Here is an 18,619-nt window from a genome sequence, read left to right as displayed (position 1 = left end):
ATGGCACCAGGAGAAGCCCGGCTCAGGGCTGCTTTGCCTGATTGTGTTTTGTTGTTTTTGTTGTTTTTGAGCTGAATGAGTAAAGTTCTGGTGGGTCATTCAGCCCATCATAACAAAGGTTTACCAGTGTTACTTCAACAATAACATTCAGACGCCCCATGGGCCTGAAAAAACTCTCATCAGGGCCTCAGCACTGATTCTTGATCTGTTCCAGTAAGATGATATAAAACATTTTACAAGTACGCCGCTTTGTTAAACTATCCATGCACCTTTTTTTTTCCACATTTTGTCCTTTTCCAACCCCTAAAACCTGAGCCCATCTCACTGGCTTTTTATTTCAGCTGTTCAGGAGAACAAGGTGTGTCCCAAAGGTGGACCCTACGTGGTAAATGAAGCCCACCCCTGTGTAATCCAGCTGTTCTGGGAAGGCCCCATAGGTTTGGTGGGGAACATTAGAGAACAATCAGCCAGGTGAAGACCAAAGAACACAGCTGGGGGGTCAAGGCAGAAAGTGGTGTTGGATTTAAAATGCAAAACATCTGGTTCTGAACATCTCACCAACCACGGTTGAGTCCAGAAACGGGAGGAGGGCTTTAGTCAGGGAGGACGGCAACAGTACCTGTGGAGGAGCTGCGGGGATGGAGCGCTCAGGTTGGAGAGTCTGCTGACAGGACAGCTGTTAGCTCTGCTCTCCTGTCTTTTCTGGAAGGGAGGCGCTCCTGAAATTTTCCTTTCACTTCCTATTTATGAATTATGTGCTGCTTTGTGTTGACCTGCTGCATACAGTGCCTTCAAAGCACATTGGCGGCTGTGGTGGTCATGTGACAAAATGTGAAAGGTTTAGAGGGTTCAGCACTGAGGCAACGAGGCGCTGTCAACGAAAAGTGTCTCAGGGGCTTAAAGTCCTCAGACACAATGTTCATAAAATGATCGTGATGCTGGAATTAGGCTGGAGCTTTCCTTCTAGGTCTGGGACAGGCTGTTACTAAACCGTCTTTCATTATCAGGGTTTTTTTTTTATTATAATTCTGTTCATGATGATGTTTTGCAAACCAGAGGAGCTGCTGGGATTGTTTTAGTAATAAATAAGCTGAGCTGAGCTGTGTGGGCGTGGCCTATCCCGCTGCTGATCAGGAGGGGTCACCCCATGTGTGACGACCACAGATAAAATATCATGATATCGTTTACCTTAGTGATAAACTTGCACTCCTTCATGTACCTTGTCTTAAAGTTGCCAAACAATAAACAAAATATTTTCTTTTTGTTTGATATTTATCGCTGTAGCGACAAATCCCACAAAATATAATGATCAACCTTTCAGTCCAAGTCGCTCATCTCCAGCTTCAGGTGTTTTATGACAACTGGGCTATTTTGCATTAGAAAGATTAACTTTTTTTTTTTATAAATAGCTGGCTTTTCAGAAATGTACTTGAATTTTATTTTAAAAAGGGTGTTAAGACACAGACAGTTTATAATAAATGTATTATTTCAGCATGCATGCTGAGCTGGTCCATGGCCCTGAAGATGCGTTTTGGACTAGTTGACCATCTTTGGCTGAATAGAACGTTTGATGTGATAAAACACAATGATGAGTGACTGAGACGCCTGACGCCCCTTTTGAAGGTTCTCTCATGCTGATATAGATGCTACCAACACACAAAGACCATGTTTATGGTGGGAAAAGGGGCGTGGCGTGATCGTTTTCAAGCTCATAGCTCCATCTGAATACCCTTAATAATAGCTCCTAGCTCCTGTTCCTTAACCTTTGATGGGGTCAACAGTAAGATCTCTATCATGGGGAGGAAAGGAGCTTCAGACTGCTGTGCTGATTTCTGACAGCCTTTAACTGCGACATCATTACGTGACAGAAACTCTCATGGGTGATGTGAGTCAAATTCAGACCTACAGCCTTCTGAAAATAAAGTTCAAAGTGCACAATCTATTCTCTTTGGACATTTTTGTTGATTTTCGTGAGGGGGCTGTGTTGATATGTCACGCAAAGGATTGTGGGATACCTTAAGGCTTATCTCTGGTAAGGGACGTCGTGGGGTTCTTAGGCAAAACTAGTCGTGGGAGAGAGCATACAGCCTACTTTTCCTACCTCCTTCCTTACTGACTGCACTATTCGGACAGCACTTATCATGGTGACTGCTGACACACTTCTGCTTTGGCTAAAGAGCCCTTACTCTATAAAGGTATTTGGATTGAGCCCATCTCCAGATGCAGGAATTTGGAAGAGATTGTAGACTAGACCCATATTCCAGGTGCACGTTTCTATCGGTGTAGACTTTAAGGTTCAGCAGAGGAAATGAAGCTATTAAAAATATGTGCAAAATGAGGTTTTGCAAGACTTTAGGTGATATGTTTGTTGTGCGTTATATTTAATCAATAATATCTCTTATTATATTTTTATGTGCCATAAGCAATGCAAAGTTGTTCTTAATTTGAACACCATGGGAGACCTGAGTGGAAAATAATAAAGAGCACGTAGCCTGCTGCAGGATAGTTGTAAAGAAACTATATCTTTGTGCTTCTGAAATAGGAAATTCCTTTCTGTGATTGTGCTGAATGGCTGCCTGCTTAGGCTGAACATTAATCACCACAATAGAGGTCGACCGATCCACCGGCCAGCCAATATTTCAGGCCTTTTTCCTGTATTGGCATCAGCCGATACGTGCATCCGTTCACTGGTCCATGTTTACCTGTCTCCATCTAATCACACCTGACCTGTGTGAACGACCCCCACGCCAAATAAGGGTCATCACAACACACAGCTGGGTCAGGCAGATGTGTTGCTGTCAGTTTAAGGCCCACAGAAGGCGGTGGGGTGTTAGGAGTGTTTCATGGTGGGGGTTTTTTCTGAATCACTGCCTCATGTGGGTTCAGTCTACCGTCTGTTGACTCTGCAAACATATTTGTCTGCAAAACACTGTTGTTTTGCAGAGCGGGTTTTTGGCCATCGATGTAGTTAAAATACGTGTTTGTTTTACAACAGCTCTCATTTATTTTCAGTAGGAAACGTCCCCTTTTTCATATCGGTAGATTTGTTGCTTTGCTCTCATCCTTGGTGCCGTAAATGAAAGTAGATAATAGGAAATAATGTGGAAGGATGGAGTTGAGTTACGACAGCAGCCTTGAAATGGTAGTGTATCTGCAGCAGCCCCCCCTCACAGCCACCCTATGAAATCTTAATACGTTTCCCCAGTGGAAGTGATGAGCGTCAGCTCTGTTTCAGTGCAGGTGTGAATCAGGACACCAGAACTGTCTGCTGCTCTTCTCTCTAGCTTTCAGTGTTGATGCGGTCACAAGTCAACCAGGAGCGCAGCTGACTTGTCTGATGACATTGAACGCCTCCAGCCCACTGCGTTCAGAGCCTGAATAAACTGGTGCTGGGTGTCATTTGTTAGAGATTCACTAACAGACCCATCCAAAGTATTTAGTGTACATGCACTTAAATGTACATGTTGTTTTTCTTTTCTTTCCTCTAGTTTATATATTTAGACTTGATGTCTGTTTGCTGTCAGCGTGGGAACCTTCAGGCTAATTCCCCGTTAGTGAGCACCAGCAGAACATGTTCTGATCTCAATCAAATAACTCAGCTTTTCTGGCCCTGATCAGTAACTGGCGGGTCCGAAATTCAAAAATCCGCCTGTTTTCTAATCAGTGAACGCATCGTACTAAGTGGTATTAACGGTAACGCTCTTCAATGTGGACGTTGTCACAGAAGAGAGAGGCTGGTGCTGGTCAGCTTGCCTCTCTGCCATTTCTTTCTTTAGCATGATTGCTTGTTTGGGACCTGTTGTGGTACAGAACGCATCCATCTTTCCACGGGACATGAATACGCGTCTTTATATGAGTTGAGCCCAAAACAGAGCATCCTCTGAGGAAGCAGCAGCTTTTGTATGGGTGGAGCAGCTGGAGGGTGGAGGCGTGGGTATGGTAACGAAGATAAGGAGGAAGGTCACGGCAGGTCTGGCTGTTGCTGACTTGGTGTGGTTGAGGGGAAAGGTAATTGGGATTGAGAAGTATGGATGGGCCATATGGGGAAAAACAACTTTGACTGCGGGTCCAATACTGATAATAAATGCTACCAGCATCTTAAAACTGTCTGGAGAAGGATAACGTAGGTTTAAAAAAACAACTCCTGACTGAATCAGCCCGGCTGTGTTTGGTACCAGATGGCTCTTATGGTAATGTGTAGGCTTCTGCCTATCCCACCTTCTGTTCTCCCAATTGTTTCAAATTCTCATCGGCTTTTGCATTGTTCCAGTCAATCAAATCCTGGACTTGCTCCTGTTTTATTCCTTTTCTGTTACAATGGTCTTAAAGGGGACATATCATGCTTTTCAGTCCTTCCTTTTCACATTAAAATAATATTGGCTGTATTCTATATAAAGTGGAGCTGCAATGCTTTGGTCTGAATTCCTCGTTCCTGCCCCACAGCCTCTCTCTTGCCCCTGTTCTGAGGCACGTCTGAGAGCAACTTGTTTTGGTACCGTCTCTTTAAATGTGAAGGAGGCACTTCCACTCCACCCATTCATGTAGTATGGGGGACGTTGTAATGGTTAACCAATGACTCATCCTCTTGTAGTGTCAGCATCCTTCAGCTTGGTCTACAAAATTGCTCCGAGAAAAAAATGACAGATTTGCAAAATTAGTAAGCCTGGAATTCCATGACCTTGTTTAGCATCTCTGCAGTAAATACTGTGTTGCAATTGCAATTCTGAAATAGAGAAAACCGAAGGTCTCAAAAAATATGATCCAAACAGAATCTAAAGATATCAGAGCGCAAATACCCCACATTCAGCCTGAGGCTAACTTCACAGCAGTTACTAAAAAGGGGAGCTGATATGTCTGAGGGTGGTCTGACTCCTGAAGGATGAGAGAAACACAGAAGAGTTTATGAGGACTGTTTCCTGTGGAGGAATTCAAGTGTGGGTTTCCAACAAACTTTTTTTTAAGAAAAAGTTTTTTTTTTTTTAAGAAAAAGTCTGTTCCAGCAGGGAAGGTGGAGACCACAACCTTGTCGTTATCTGTAAGTTTATTTAATTTCTAAATGCTGGCAAATGTAAGGAAGGTGTGTTTGTAACTGCGGCTGACTGACAGCCACTGTGACTGTCATAGCATAGTCCATCCCATTTCACAGGGACTGGGTTGCTGAGGTAAAACCAAAGAGTCGGGAGGCACCAGACATTCAGGAAATTTGGTGCATTTCGCTTTTCTGAGCCCGTCTTTCAAAAACGCACTGTAAGATTAATACATTTGATGCAAATGTTTTCCTCAAAAATGTATTTTTCTTATCGAAAAGCACAATCTCCTTAGTTTTTTCTTTTCTTCCAAGCACTAGGATTTAATTCAGAGACTCGAGGTTCTCCTAATGAGACATTGTGCCTTTTCTTTTTTTCTTGCACTGAAGTTTGCAGGTGCTTCAGGTGGAATGACAGACGGTATAATCTGGGACACGAGGCTGCTGCCAAGGCTCGCCTCACCGCGCTCTGGAACAATAAAAGCCTGGTTTTGGGTTTAAAGCCAGTGCCAGGAAGGTTCTGGATCACAACCAGATACACGTACAACTTTAGTGGGGAGCCCACAGTTTTTTTTTTCTATGGTCTCTGACTGTCTTCACTTTATCTAAAAGCAACATCAGAAGCTGCTGCAGGTGGAGTTGGGTGGCATCCATCTGGTAATACTTCTGAGAGGCTTTAGGTTTCATCTCACATTTTAACGGTTTCATACTAAAACAAAACATTACACAGTTGACATTTTAAACTTTCTTTAGCATCACATGTTGGCACGGAGGCCGTGATTAAGACGCCAATCTGTCTGTCTACTTTAATTTAGATCCTTATCTGAACTCTGAGATTTCCAAAAAGCTGCCAATATATCCGGTCCTAATTCCGTTCAATTAGAAATACTGTATTAATCCCACAGAGAAATTAAATCTAAGTCCGACCATCTAGGTTGGTCCAAATATTGTAGATGGTGATGGCTGTGGGGAGGAAGGCTCCTCTGTATTGGTTACTATCATAGCGGATCTGATCTTCGTTCTGTGTCCATTTCATGAAGGTGATCCTGAGGGTCATGTTCTTTATTTCCTGTTCTAAACCCTCAGCTGCAGCACTCAGAACAGAACCAGTCTGAAGTCCAGTCTGTTGCCCAGGTGAAGTCAGATATTTCTCCTCCTCCCTCACCGCTGCTTCTTATCCCATTTTAGGAATATTATTTGAGCTACTCCTGTTTCTCCTGTAATCTACACTCATCTTCTTTCAGTCACATCCAAGACGTGGCGATTGGGAGGACCAACCATAGCAACGTTGCTGTTCTCCATTAAGCCATCTTGGTCTCAGCTAGACGCCTTGCTCTCTCATGTCTTCAATGAGCCACTCATGTCTTGGCACGTTGTTTCTAAATAGCTTCTTGCACCTCAGTGCTTCCTCTGAATACATTTAAACACCTCACTGATGCTGCAGATGATCTTCCTTAATGTAGAAGTTGTCACTCACTTATATCTTCCACTCAAAATTTTATAGCCCCACGTGAATATACATATGATGCATTCACTGACTGAAAAATAAACACTTAGATTTGAGTTTCCAAATGGTTTGGCTCAAATCAAAGCTCATCAAGCTGAAAATCTTCAGCTTAATGAGCTTTGTCTCTCGATTACATATTTTCAGTTTTTCATCAGATCATAGTCAAAAAACAAAGGTATACAAATTTGAAAGTGCTTAAAAAATGTTTTCATGTTACATTAAGGGTGTAGAAAGAGGTTTCTTCTGATGGTTCCTTTCTGAAATCCCAACTTACAAGACCTCTGCCAGTACAGACACTTTTGGCAATTTATCCAGCTATTAATTAAAAATATTTGTTTCAGAAGGTTGCTGTGCATTGATGCTAGAACGAGTGAGTTGAGAAACATGTTGACATTTTATTACCGTCGCACATCATGTGTCAAATTTCATGGAAGCGTTTCTCCTGAAAGGGGTTCCCAAACTTTTCACTGCCATGATGGCCCCTAAACTGCATTAGCTTCTGCTTGGGGCCCCCTTTACACACCCATAGACAATGCTACAACATATGTAAAGAAAAGTCTGCTTTTTGGATGTTTGTTTAGCATCAGAATGTTAACTAACATGTTTTCAACACTATTATATTCCCACTGAATAACTAACTTTTCAAGAAACTGTTGATTTGATATGAACAGAACAGAAATAGCCATGGTGAGATTGTCCTTTCTAAGACTAGGGAAGTGCCTCAAAGGTCAGTTTAAATCTCCCCGGTTTATCTCAGTGTGACATATTCATACAAATTATATTTTCTAAAAAAATTTTTTTACAAACTTTTATGAAAATATTTTTTGCTAGTGATAAATAATCAAATTCTATTTTTTTAGTTTTGCATATTTTTTCCCCCTTATTTTCAACTTCAATTTTCTGAGGCCCCTCTAGGGCCCCCACTTAGAAAAACACAGGTCTAGACAATAGCTTGACTCACAAAATTGAGCACAACAAATATATACTTATCTTTGCACACTGATACATATTTGCACAGGTTTTGATGCTGTTGAAAACCCCAGCGAAGATGGTGACGGGTATGAGATTCTCAGTGTGAAAACATTGAGTAAAAACCACACATGCCTTCACACTTTTAACAGTTATGTATAACATTAATTTAAATTGGAAAAAAGTAAATTTTTGTTGATAATATATGTATTATTATAGTTTTAATGTTGGCTCAAAGATTTAGCTTTTTAATTATGAAACAGACAATATATGAAGAGTAAGAAGACAGATGTGTGTTGACAGTTTATATTCATGACAATGATTACAAAATGTTTTTTCAGTTAGGTTTATAGGAAATTATGGGAAAGTATTAAATTTCTAGAGTACGGTATTTTTCGGACTATAAGTCACTCCGGAATATAAATTGCATCAGTCAAAAAATGCGTCATAAAGAAGAAAAAAACATTTATAAGTCGCACCGGACTATAAATCACATTTATTTACAAATTTAGTTCACACAGTCCAAGATTAGAAACTGTCATTTAATCTGGTTTGCCGATTTATTGAATATGGAACATACCTTGGTGGGTGACTGGGGTGAATTAACATAACGAGCCACCAGCTCCAACAGGCAATGTTCCTGCCAGCACATTTCAGCGAAACAGCCCGTTACATTGAAAGTTTAAATTAGACCGTGAGTGTAATGGTGTTATGTGCTAAGCTAACAGTATGACACGGTTGTTTCAGAGCAACATAAAGCTCATGTACATCAGTGAAGTTGTAAAATGCCCGAACAGCAGACCTCTAAGCTAGCGCCAGCTGTTATTAGCTTCACGGACAGCCCAATAACGGGGTTCTGTCGGGGTCTGGGCTCTCCTAGTTGCGCCACGCAATGCTCCGCTGTTTGAATGTATACTGAAGCAGCGAAAGAACATACAAACACGTGTTCAGTCTTTGTTTTCTTTAACTTAATGTTTCAATAAATTGTTACAGGAGCAGCATATAGTTTTCACAAGTCTAGAGCACCCTCTTGTGGCTATAGATGGTAATGTTTACTACTTGGTTCATGTTGGACCATTTAAAATTTAAGAATAAGTCGCACCTGACTAAAATTCGCAGGATCCGCCAAACTATGGAAAAAAAGTGTGACCTATAGTTCGTAAAATATGTTAATACTGGGAGTTTACCCTGCGGATAGGAGCTGACTGGACTGGTAACTAGCCCGCAGTCTGCTGCTTAACACACAGGACTAGCAAATATTGACCAACATCTGTTCTCGATTGATGATTGTGCCGTTGGAGTTCAAAACCCTGTAGTTGTGCATTATGAAGGTAAAACCAAGCTCTGTTTTCTTTTTTTCCTCTGACTTTGTTTCACCAGTCTCATCCTCCTGCTGCCTTTTCCCTTTAAACACATGCACCGCACCCTCAGTGTGCTGTAGGCTCGTCCTTGTCATTACACACAAGCCAGGATGACGCAGAGGGTTTGTTGCAGGTGAGGAAGTTGTTCAGAAGGTGAAGATGTGATGGCAATGCAGATAAAGGTGGCGTCTTTAACCTCTTTGAGACACCTTTGTTGTTTTAGATGCAGCACTCCACAAAGCAGAGTAATTTGTGCGAAATACAAACCCAGAAACCTGCTACCTTCTGTGAAATTCAGTTTTTCTTAAAGCAGGAGAAACCCATTTTAGTTATATGTCCCCTTGTCTCTTTCTCCACAGCCATCATCTAAAATGATAATTTATTGTTGCAGCATGTTGACGGGTGTCAGATGCATCCATCCATCCATCCATCCAGCCATCCATCCATCCATCCATCCATCCATCCATCCATCCATCCATCCATCCATCCATCTTCTTCCGCTTATCCAGGGTCAGGTCGCGGGGGTAGCTGCTTCAGTAGGGAGGCCCAGACGTCCCTCTCCCCAGCCACTTGGGCCAGCTCCTCCTGGGGAATCCCAAGGTGTTCCCAGGCCAGCCGAGAAGACTTCTATGAGAAGTCCCTCATAGTCCCTCCAGCGTGTCGTGGGTCTTCCCCTGAGCCTCCTCCCGGTGGGACATTCCTGGAACACCTCACCAGGAAGGCGTCCATGAGGCATCCTAACCAGATGCTCGAGCCACCTAAACTGGCTCCTCGTGACGTGGAGGAGCAGTGGCTACTCACTCTATCTCTAAGGGAGAGCCCAGACACACTACGGAGAAAACTTATTTCGGCCGCTTGTATCCGGGATTTCGTTCTTTCGGTCACGACCCAAAGCTCGTGACCATAGATGAGGGTAGGAACGTAGATCGACCGGTAAATCGAAAGTTTTGTCTTTTGGCTCAGCTCTCTCTTCATCACAACGGATCGGTACAGCGCCCGCTTAACAGCAGACGCTGCAACAATCTGCCTGTCGATCTCGCGCTCCATCTTCCCCTCAATCGTGAACAAGACCCCAAGATACTTAAACTCCTCCACTAGGGGCAGCACATCCTCCCCAACCCGGAGAAGGCACTCTACCCTTTTCCGGTTCAAGACCATGGTCTCGGATTTGGAGGCACTGATTTTCATCCCGGCCGCTTCGCACTCGGCTGCGAATCGCTCCAGTGAGAGCTGTAGATCACGCCCTGATGAAGCCAATAGGACCACGTCATCCGCGAATAGCAGAGACGCAATCCTAAGGCCACCAAAACGGATCCCCTCAACACCTTGGCTGCGTCTAGAAATTCTGTCCATAAAAGTTATGAACAGAATCGGTGACAAAGGGCAACCTTGGCGGAGTCCAACTCTCACCGGAAATGAGTCCAACTTATTACTGGCAATGCGGACCAGGCTCTGACACAGAGGTCATACAGAGACCTAACAGCCCTTATTAAAGGGTCCGGTACTCCCTATCCCGGAGTACCCCCCACAGGATCCATCGGGGGACACGGTCGAATGCCTTCTCCAGATCCACAAAGCACATCTAGACTGGTTGGGCAAACTCCCATGCTCCCTCCAGGATCCTGCTGAAGTTGTCGAGCTGGTCCAGTGTTCCACGGCCAGGACGAAAACCACACTGCTCTTCCTGAATCCGAGATTCGACTATCCGACGGACCCTCCTTTCCAGAACCCCTGAATAAACCTTACCAGGGAGGCTTAAGAGTGTGATTCCTCTGTAGTTGGAACACACCCTCTGGTCCCCCCTTCGAAATGGGGGGACCACCACCCCAGTCTGCCAATCCAGGTGAACTGCGCGGAGAGATGTAACTAGGGATGTCAAAAGTATTGATACTCAAATACTGCATCCGGATACAATACTAATTTGGCATGGTATCAATACTAAATATTTTAGCATATTGTGACAAATGAAGAAAGGAGAGACAAATGAAGAAAGGAAACCCAAAGATCTTGACAAGCCTGTATGCAAACAGTGCTTTAAAGTGGTGGCAATGAAGTCAAGCAGCTCAACAAACTAGGCAAAAAATCTCAAGGACCGACACCCTGGCCTTCATGATGATTTCCGACAGTTTTTGTAAATTAAAGTTCCTGTTCATAATTTAATACGTTAAACATATTAAAGATGTTAGCCCGACCAGTGGTCTGCATTAATGTTGTATGATTAGCTGTGGCTAGCATGCTACTAAGCATGTGTTATATTTGGGTTATTTACTTTGCATTTAATTGCACACTTATTTAAGTAGCATCTGTGATTCTATTGAGAAAGCATGTTCCATGGTGAGATTTTTCATGTTGATATTTTTTATGCCTTTGTCTCCTTTTTTTTTTTATCCCTGTGGTATTGAAAATGGTATCGAGTATCGAATATTTTCCTGGGTATTGATATCCATCTATCCATTCATTTTCCAACACGTATGTCCCTTGTGGGGACACGAGGGGTGCTGGTGCCTCTCCAGCTGTCAATGGGCGAGAGACGGGGTACACCCTGGACAGGTCGCCAGTCCATCACAGGGGTATCAATATTGAGTTTGAAATTTTAGTATCGTGACAACCCTAGATGTAACTGAAGAAAAAAAATGTAAAAAAAAAAATCCGCTTTTTTTTTAATCAAGGTAGAATAATAATTATGGCTTTACTCAGTAATGATCTGTGTGTGTGTGTGTGTGTAATAAAGTGCATTTATTTGATGTAATCAGAAATGGGTATAAAATGGCCATTGCCGGTCTTGAACAGTATTGTTATGTGTGCAAATAAGAGGAGTGAGTTTGAATGAACGAGACAGATATTCAGCAGTCATTTACAGGTTAAGTGTCTCTGGATGTACACAATCTATAACACTGCTTTGCTGTAGGTCATGATTTTGTGTTGTTTTGACCTTCGGTTTATTTTAATTTAATTTAATTTATTTATTTCACAGGGACAGTGTACATTAATTAGCATTGCTGCAAATGCACCAGATTTAGCCAATAGGCTATATTTTATCTGTTGTCCCTGGACAGATCTTACAATTGTCTACCTAAAAACACAACAGTAACAATTTTACAGTGAATAATACAAATATAAAAATCTTAAAAAAATATATAAAATCTAACTCTTCAAGGACATTTACTTAAACATGGATAGAGACTGTTATGAACAATCTAAATATGAATTTGTGTTCAGAGAAAAATAGTGGGCATTAATAGCCCAATGAACATGGTTTTATTTTTACGTGTATTTTATTCTATTTATCTGTCGTATTCTCCCCTTGTTGACCTTGTTTTTTCACTCTCAAACCTTTAGGCAAGGTAAGTTTATTTATAAACCACTTTCCAGTAACAAGACGTTTCAAAGTGCTCTACATGAACAGTTTAACATTACAGAGGAAAATAGGACATAGGAAAAGAAAACATTACCAGACTTCTTTAGTTTCAGTAACAAGCTTTATCTCTAACATTCACATTGTTTCTATTCATACATTAACAAGCTTATTTTTTTCTATTCATAAACTTCTTTTGTTCTTTACTGATTAAAAAAACACATAAGAAATCTGGAAGTGTCAAATACTTTTAGAACACTGTCTACATACTGTATTCATGTTCCCATTTTTGCCGTTGCAGAGCATAGTGTGATCATTGACTGTAATCACATTACAGGTTTAGTCACCCTACACCATAGTGATGTTTGATCCATCTAAAGCTTTCATTACGTCCATATCCGTTCATTATAGAGCTTCAGTCTGGTTCCTCAGCTGAATGTCCAGCAGAAGGCTGCAAAAACTGTAAGATGGAAGCATATCTCCTTTTGAGTTTCTTCCTGCTTCTCAGTGAAGGCAGATGCTTTTCTTTTCTCTCCTCTTGTCTCTCTTTTCCTCTCCCCCATGTCCCTGCCTGCTTCTATCAATCTTTTTTGGAGCCTCTTTTTACACATTTTCCAAACTGTAAATTATGGTTCTGGTCAGCTGGACTCTCAACGCAATTGATAAAACTTTCTCAACGAGAAGACTGTAGCTGGACACATGATTGTGCGTCTATCCATTTTTGTCAGTCAAGGATGTTGAAAATGTGCTCAAAACTGGATTTATGATAATAGGATTTCTGCTTTTTGGAGCTGGCAGTTACCTGGAGTATCAAGAAATTTTGAAAATGTCGGCAGCTATTTCAATTCAATTTTATTTATATAGCGTCAATCATATTATACAGATTGTGTCAGATTATACAGATTAGTCAAAAATGTCCTATATAAGGAAACCAGTTGATTGCATCAAAGTCCCGACAAGCAGCATTCACTCCTGGGGAACTGTAGAGCCACAGGAAGAGTCATCTGCATTGTACATGGCTTTGCCGCAATCCCTCATACTGAGCAAGCATGAAGCGACAGTGGGAAGAGAAACTCCCCATTAACGGGAAGGAAAACCTCCGGAAGAACCGGGCTCAGTATGAACGGCCATCTGCCTCGACCGACTGGGGGTTACAGAAGACAGAGCAGAGACACAACAAGAGAGACAAAAAAGCACAGAAGCACACATTGATCTAGTAATCTGTTCTACATTAGATGGTAGTAGCGGGTGAGCCGTCTTCTCTGGATGATGTCACAGTTAACAGATTGCCAGACCAGGTGTACCTACTATGAAGAAAAAGAGAGAGAGCAAAAAGTTAAAAGCTGAAATGACGACAGTCATTTCAATGTAATACAATGCAAAACTGGAGAACAGTAGACTGAAGAACAGTAGAAATCAGTAGAGTGAGAAAATTAGATCCTGATGTCCTCCAGCAGCCTAGGCCTATCACAGCACAACTATAGAGATAGCTCAGGGTAACATGAGTCACTCTAACTATAAGCTTTGTCAAAAAGGAAAGTTTTAAGATTAGTCTTAAAAGTAGACGGGGTGTCTGCCTCACGGACCAAAACTGGGAGTTGGTTCCACAGGAGAGGAGCCTGATAGCTAAAGGATCTGCCTCCCATTCTACTTTTAGAGACTCTAGGAACCGCCAGCAGACCTGCAGTCTGAGAGCAAAGTGCTCTGTTAGGAACATACAGTGTAATCAGAGCTCTGATATATGATGGAGCTTGATTATTTCAGCCCATGTCAAGGCTGCCTGAACAATGTGAGGGATATGTCAGCTACCAGCACTCAGACTGAAATGCTGTGTAAGCAGAACTGCAGGCTACCTATGTTTTTTTTAACTTGCTGGCAGAATGAGAACGATCTTGGAGAAAGCTGGAAGCTGGACTCTGGCAGAATGACCACAATTTTGGCTGTTTTGGAATCACCATTGAGATATACTAGTGAGCCAGACAGAAAAACAAGGGTCTGCCTGCCCAAAACAAATGCTATTATCCAAGCAATCTTAATTTCTCATGGATGTTATGTCCACTAGACGCCCTGTGACATCTGTGACCTAGAACAGAGTGCTACTGGACTGCCTGATAACATCATCACAATCAGACTCTGGCTGTGAGAGCTATCTGCCACAGTTCACAGACTAACACACACAGGCACACACACACTGTCTCCACTGTGTTTTTCCTTTACGCTGCTGCTTTCTGTTTTAGCTGTGGTATCTGAAAGGTCAGATCAGAGACCTCAAGCTATAACATTATGAATATAAACAATTAACCTGATGATCAATTTTTAGTGATGACGCTCATTCCAGTGAAACAATGAAACAAAAAAAGTTATTCTGTGCAGCTTTGGAAAGGTTAGACAAAATTACTTTAGATCAGAAATATACAAGAATAAACTTAGCTTATTTCTTATTAATAGAGGCAATTAAGTTATGTATGTTTAATGTATGAAAGAAGTCTAGTCAAGAATTTATTTAGCTTATTCCTTTTCCTATGCCTGTAATATTTTTCTGTTCATGTACAGCACTTTGAATCATCTTGCTACTGAATAGTGCTATATAAATAAGTTGAACCTTATCTTCTGTTCATCTAGTTATTCTCTGCCATCTCAAAGATTTTCCCGTTGTGGCGGCTTTTAGGCAGTAGGCATAAGCACTGCTCATATTTTCCTGACTCGCACGTGCGCGCGCACACACACACACACACACACACACACACACACACACACACACACACCTTGGTATGTACATAGACTTCCATTCATTTTCTATTGCTTTCTATGCCCTAACCCTGAACCCAACACTAAACCTAAGATCACAGGTTCATCCCTAACCTAAACTCAATTCACGCCTTAGCCCTAAACCTAAGCATTAGCTCTGTAATCAGATCTGTACTTCCTACCACTGTTGGTGTCAGTTATTGTGGTTTTACATCAGTTTTTCTGCTGCTGCCTCTCACAGCCAACCTGTTGACTATCTCCACTGTTTTATGACCACAGTATAGCCGTTCTTAACTCCTTGAAGCAGGACAATGCTCCAACTCATCTCCGGCTGGTTTCTTAAACATTATAACGAGTTCCCTGTACTGCAGGAGCCTTCACAGTCACCAGATCCCAATGAAAGCATTGGGATGTGTTGGAACGGCAGATTCACATCACACAGCCGTCAACCCTTCAACAGCTGTGTGGTGGTGTCACGTGAATATGGACCTAAATCTCAGAGGAATAGTTCGGACACTTGTAGAATTAAGGGCGCTAGTAGCAAGGAGTATTTAATAAAGTGGCTGGTGAGTATAGATGCTGGCCGTCTAGCTAAAACCTCACTTTCATAGTTGGGGACGATGATAAAAGCTTCTACCTACTTCACCGGATGAAGTCACGTTCTAACTGCAACAGCTCTTCCTCTGTCATGTTACGCAGGATGAACCTAAGCAGTGCGTTAACTCCCTTCTGTTCAGCCTGTAATAGCTGCTATAGAGGGATGTAAGCAGCTCATATTTACTGTCGATCTTGAATGAGGTCACAGCATACCTCGCCCTTGTTCAGGTTCACCTTTAAACAGCTGTCTGCTCTCCTTTCTTTTCTTCATATGCTGCTTTCTTTCCCCCAAATTCCGCTCCACTTTCCGCCACCATCTACCCCTCGTCTTCCTCTTCTCTCCTCCTCTCTCTGAGCATTCTGTGATGTTTCCCCTCCTACCCTGCTGCCTTATTTATTACCTTGCCCACCCTCCCAGTCCACATTCGGAGCCTTCCTTGGCTCTCAGCGTTCCAGCAGGCCAGAGATGAAGTCCGCTGATGTGATGTGATGCGGTGCTGACTGGCCAGTTGTCCAGCTTCTTAGATAATGGGTCCTCCTCCCTCTGCTCAGGCCACACCAGCTTCCATAGAGGCAAATTATAGATTCTGCCCTCATTCCTGTTTCTCTCCCTGCTTCATCATCTCGTCCTCCCTTTTTGCTCTGCAGTATTGGTCCTGCCCCTCTGGGAGACTGTTCACTCTCTGTCTACCCAGTCGTACCCCCTCCCTCCCAAACCTCTCTTCCTGTCACTACTATCTACTGCGCTTGCCGCACTCTTGTCTATTTCTGGCTCTTGCGTTTCTCCATCCGTCTTGATCTCCCACTTGTTGATCTGGCAGCTGCTTCTTCTTTACCCTGTTCTGTGCTCGTCTTCATTTTCCTCCCATCAGATTCCACCGACCCCACCCTAGCACCATGTCGCCATCTTCTTTCCATCTTCATGATCGTCTTTCTTGACTTCACCTGATTTCCTTCTGTCAGGTGCCCCTTTGTGCTCATCCACATTATTTATATTTAATCGTTTTGTTTTTTTCAGTCCCCTAATGCACAGAGCTCTTGCTGTTTGAGAAGGTGGTGTATTTTCTTCCTCCTGTTTTTGATCTCTGTTTTTCTATTGGTTCTTTTTCTTTCGTCTCATATTACACAGTCAGGAGATTGCTCAGTAATAGACAGTCTGTGCCATTAGTCTTCTCGTCATTTCCCTTTGGACCCGCTGGATAAAAGGCCTCGTGCCTGCTCTCTTTTTAATAGAGCTTTGCATCCTTCCTGTGTGGTCCAATCAATAGGCTTCAGTCAGCCTGCAGGAGGCTGAGAGGCCATCCTCTGAGATTTCGGATTCACACTTACGGCCACATAAACCCGGGCAGAAAGAATTTGTCTTTGATTGGAATGGGGTGACAAAGCAGCCAGGGAATTGCACGATGCTTGCTCTGTCGCAACGAGCCATAAACCCTATCCACAAAAGGGTTCAATCCAGGCCTGAGGATTATCCACTCCCATTATGCCTCTGTTTCAGGACCAGAGGTAGACGGAGAGCAGGGTTTGAGTGTATGTGAAGAGAGGGGAGGTCGTGTATAGCCAGACTTCAACAAGTATTGCTCTTATTTTCCTGCCCCGCCGATACCAATTTAATCACAGACTTATGGGATCAGTTGCTCTGCTTTGTGTCTTATTGACCAAAGCTCATTGCGTTGTAAGGAATTGTAAAGGCTAACTAAGGAGGGATGAGTGTGGGATGTGGTGCTCCCGATTCCCCTTAAATCTGTCAGCCCATCACATTGATTTCTTCTGAATCAGCATTTTCCAGCACACAGGATAGTGCAACCAGGGGAAATCAAACCGGCCAAATACATAAACACTAACGCGTTTTAAGCATCTCTGCCATCCAGAACGAGCTAAATTGCTCCCAGCTCAGCATGGAGCTGAAGCAACGGGATGTCAACATTTAGTCCCAGTACATCTGCCCAAATAGTGGCAATCACAACAACTGTTGACTTTGCGATTTTGGTCTGATCATGCCAGCTTTGACAACCCTGAAGTTCAGAGTTTCTCTGCGTTTATTTTTCCCAGTGAAGAAGTTTACACCACAGCCGGCAGCGTTCCTGTTTGTGGTTAGTCCGCTAATGAGGATTAACTGCCCACATACGGACTGTGCATCCTCCCTCTGTGATTAAACTCTAAATGGGGGAAATGAAAGCAATTAATCAATTGGTATTAAATTGTAAAGGAATATAGGGCTGGGCAATGAATAAACATTTTTAAAATATTGAGATGGTCTATGTTGAGTTAAAATTATACTTTTATGTTATCCAGTAGGTTATAGTAGGTGTTTCTGAGACTTTTGGGATATAGGTTTGATTCAGAGATGCCTTTTTATAATATCTTTATGAAAGGAAAAAAATGTAGATAAATATTGTATATCGGCATTCAGCCTAAAAATATCAAGATATTATTTTTGGTCCATATCGCCCTAAAGGAAATTGTAGATTGTGACCTGCAGTTTGGATAACTTGTTTTTGACCTGTGATAAACTGGCAACCTGGCTGCTGTGAACCCCCTCCCCCCCTCCCCCCCCATTCCAGCCTAATTACTGCTGGGCAAAGATCCATCCCCTCTTGTCAGTGAACAGTGTAGTTGCAGAATATTAAGGAAGAGTTTTTGTACATATTTAGTAGTTTGGGTTTTGATGTTTAAAGATTGTCTATTTTTTGCTCCGTACTGCTCAGAGTTTGGCATTTCTATCCAACAATGATCTGAGAAATATACTGGCTTGCTTGTGAGCACCGGATCCCTTTGTTCATTCATCACAAACTCTCCTGGAGGGTCCAAAAATGACAACAAACCAGCTGGTCCTGACTGCAGGAAAAGATGGTGGCAACTTGTAAGAACTCAGTCAGAACAAAACTATTATGTAATGGCGCTCTTTCAACTGGTTAACAATTTTGGGACAACCTGATCCGATCTCAATTATCGATTCGGAATCCCCAATCAAGACAGTTTTTAAATGATTGGTGTTTGATTCACTGATTAAACTAAACCGAACCTTTTACCGCTTCACTTGCCTTCGCTGTTTC

At 42.5% G+C, this 18,619-nt stretch overlaps 1 protein-coding gene across 3 annotated transcripts in view; it reads left to right on the top strand.

Annotated features, from left to right (window-relative positions):
• Window positions 1–18,619, top strand: part of LOC105919947 ((E3-independent) E2 ubiquitin-conjugating enzyme UBE2O) — a 52,588-nt gene that overhangs the window by 1,468 nt on the left and 32,501 nt on the right. The gene's annotated exons all lie outside the window — the stretch shown is intronic.

This window comes from Fundulus heteroclitus, unplaced genomic scaffold (genome assembly GCF_011125445.2).
Source record: "Fundulus heteroclitus isolate FHET01 unplaced genomic scaffold, MU-UCD_Fhet_4.1 scaffold_192, whole genome shotgun sequence".
Taxonomy (NCBI): Eukaryota; Metazoa; Chordata; class Actinopteri; order Cyprinodontiformes; family Fundulidae; genus Fundulus; species Fundulus heteroclitus.
Note: the sequence above shows the minus strand (reverse complement) of the source record. Positions and strands in the feature narration are given on the sequence as shown.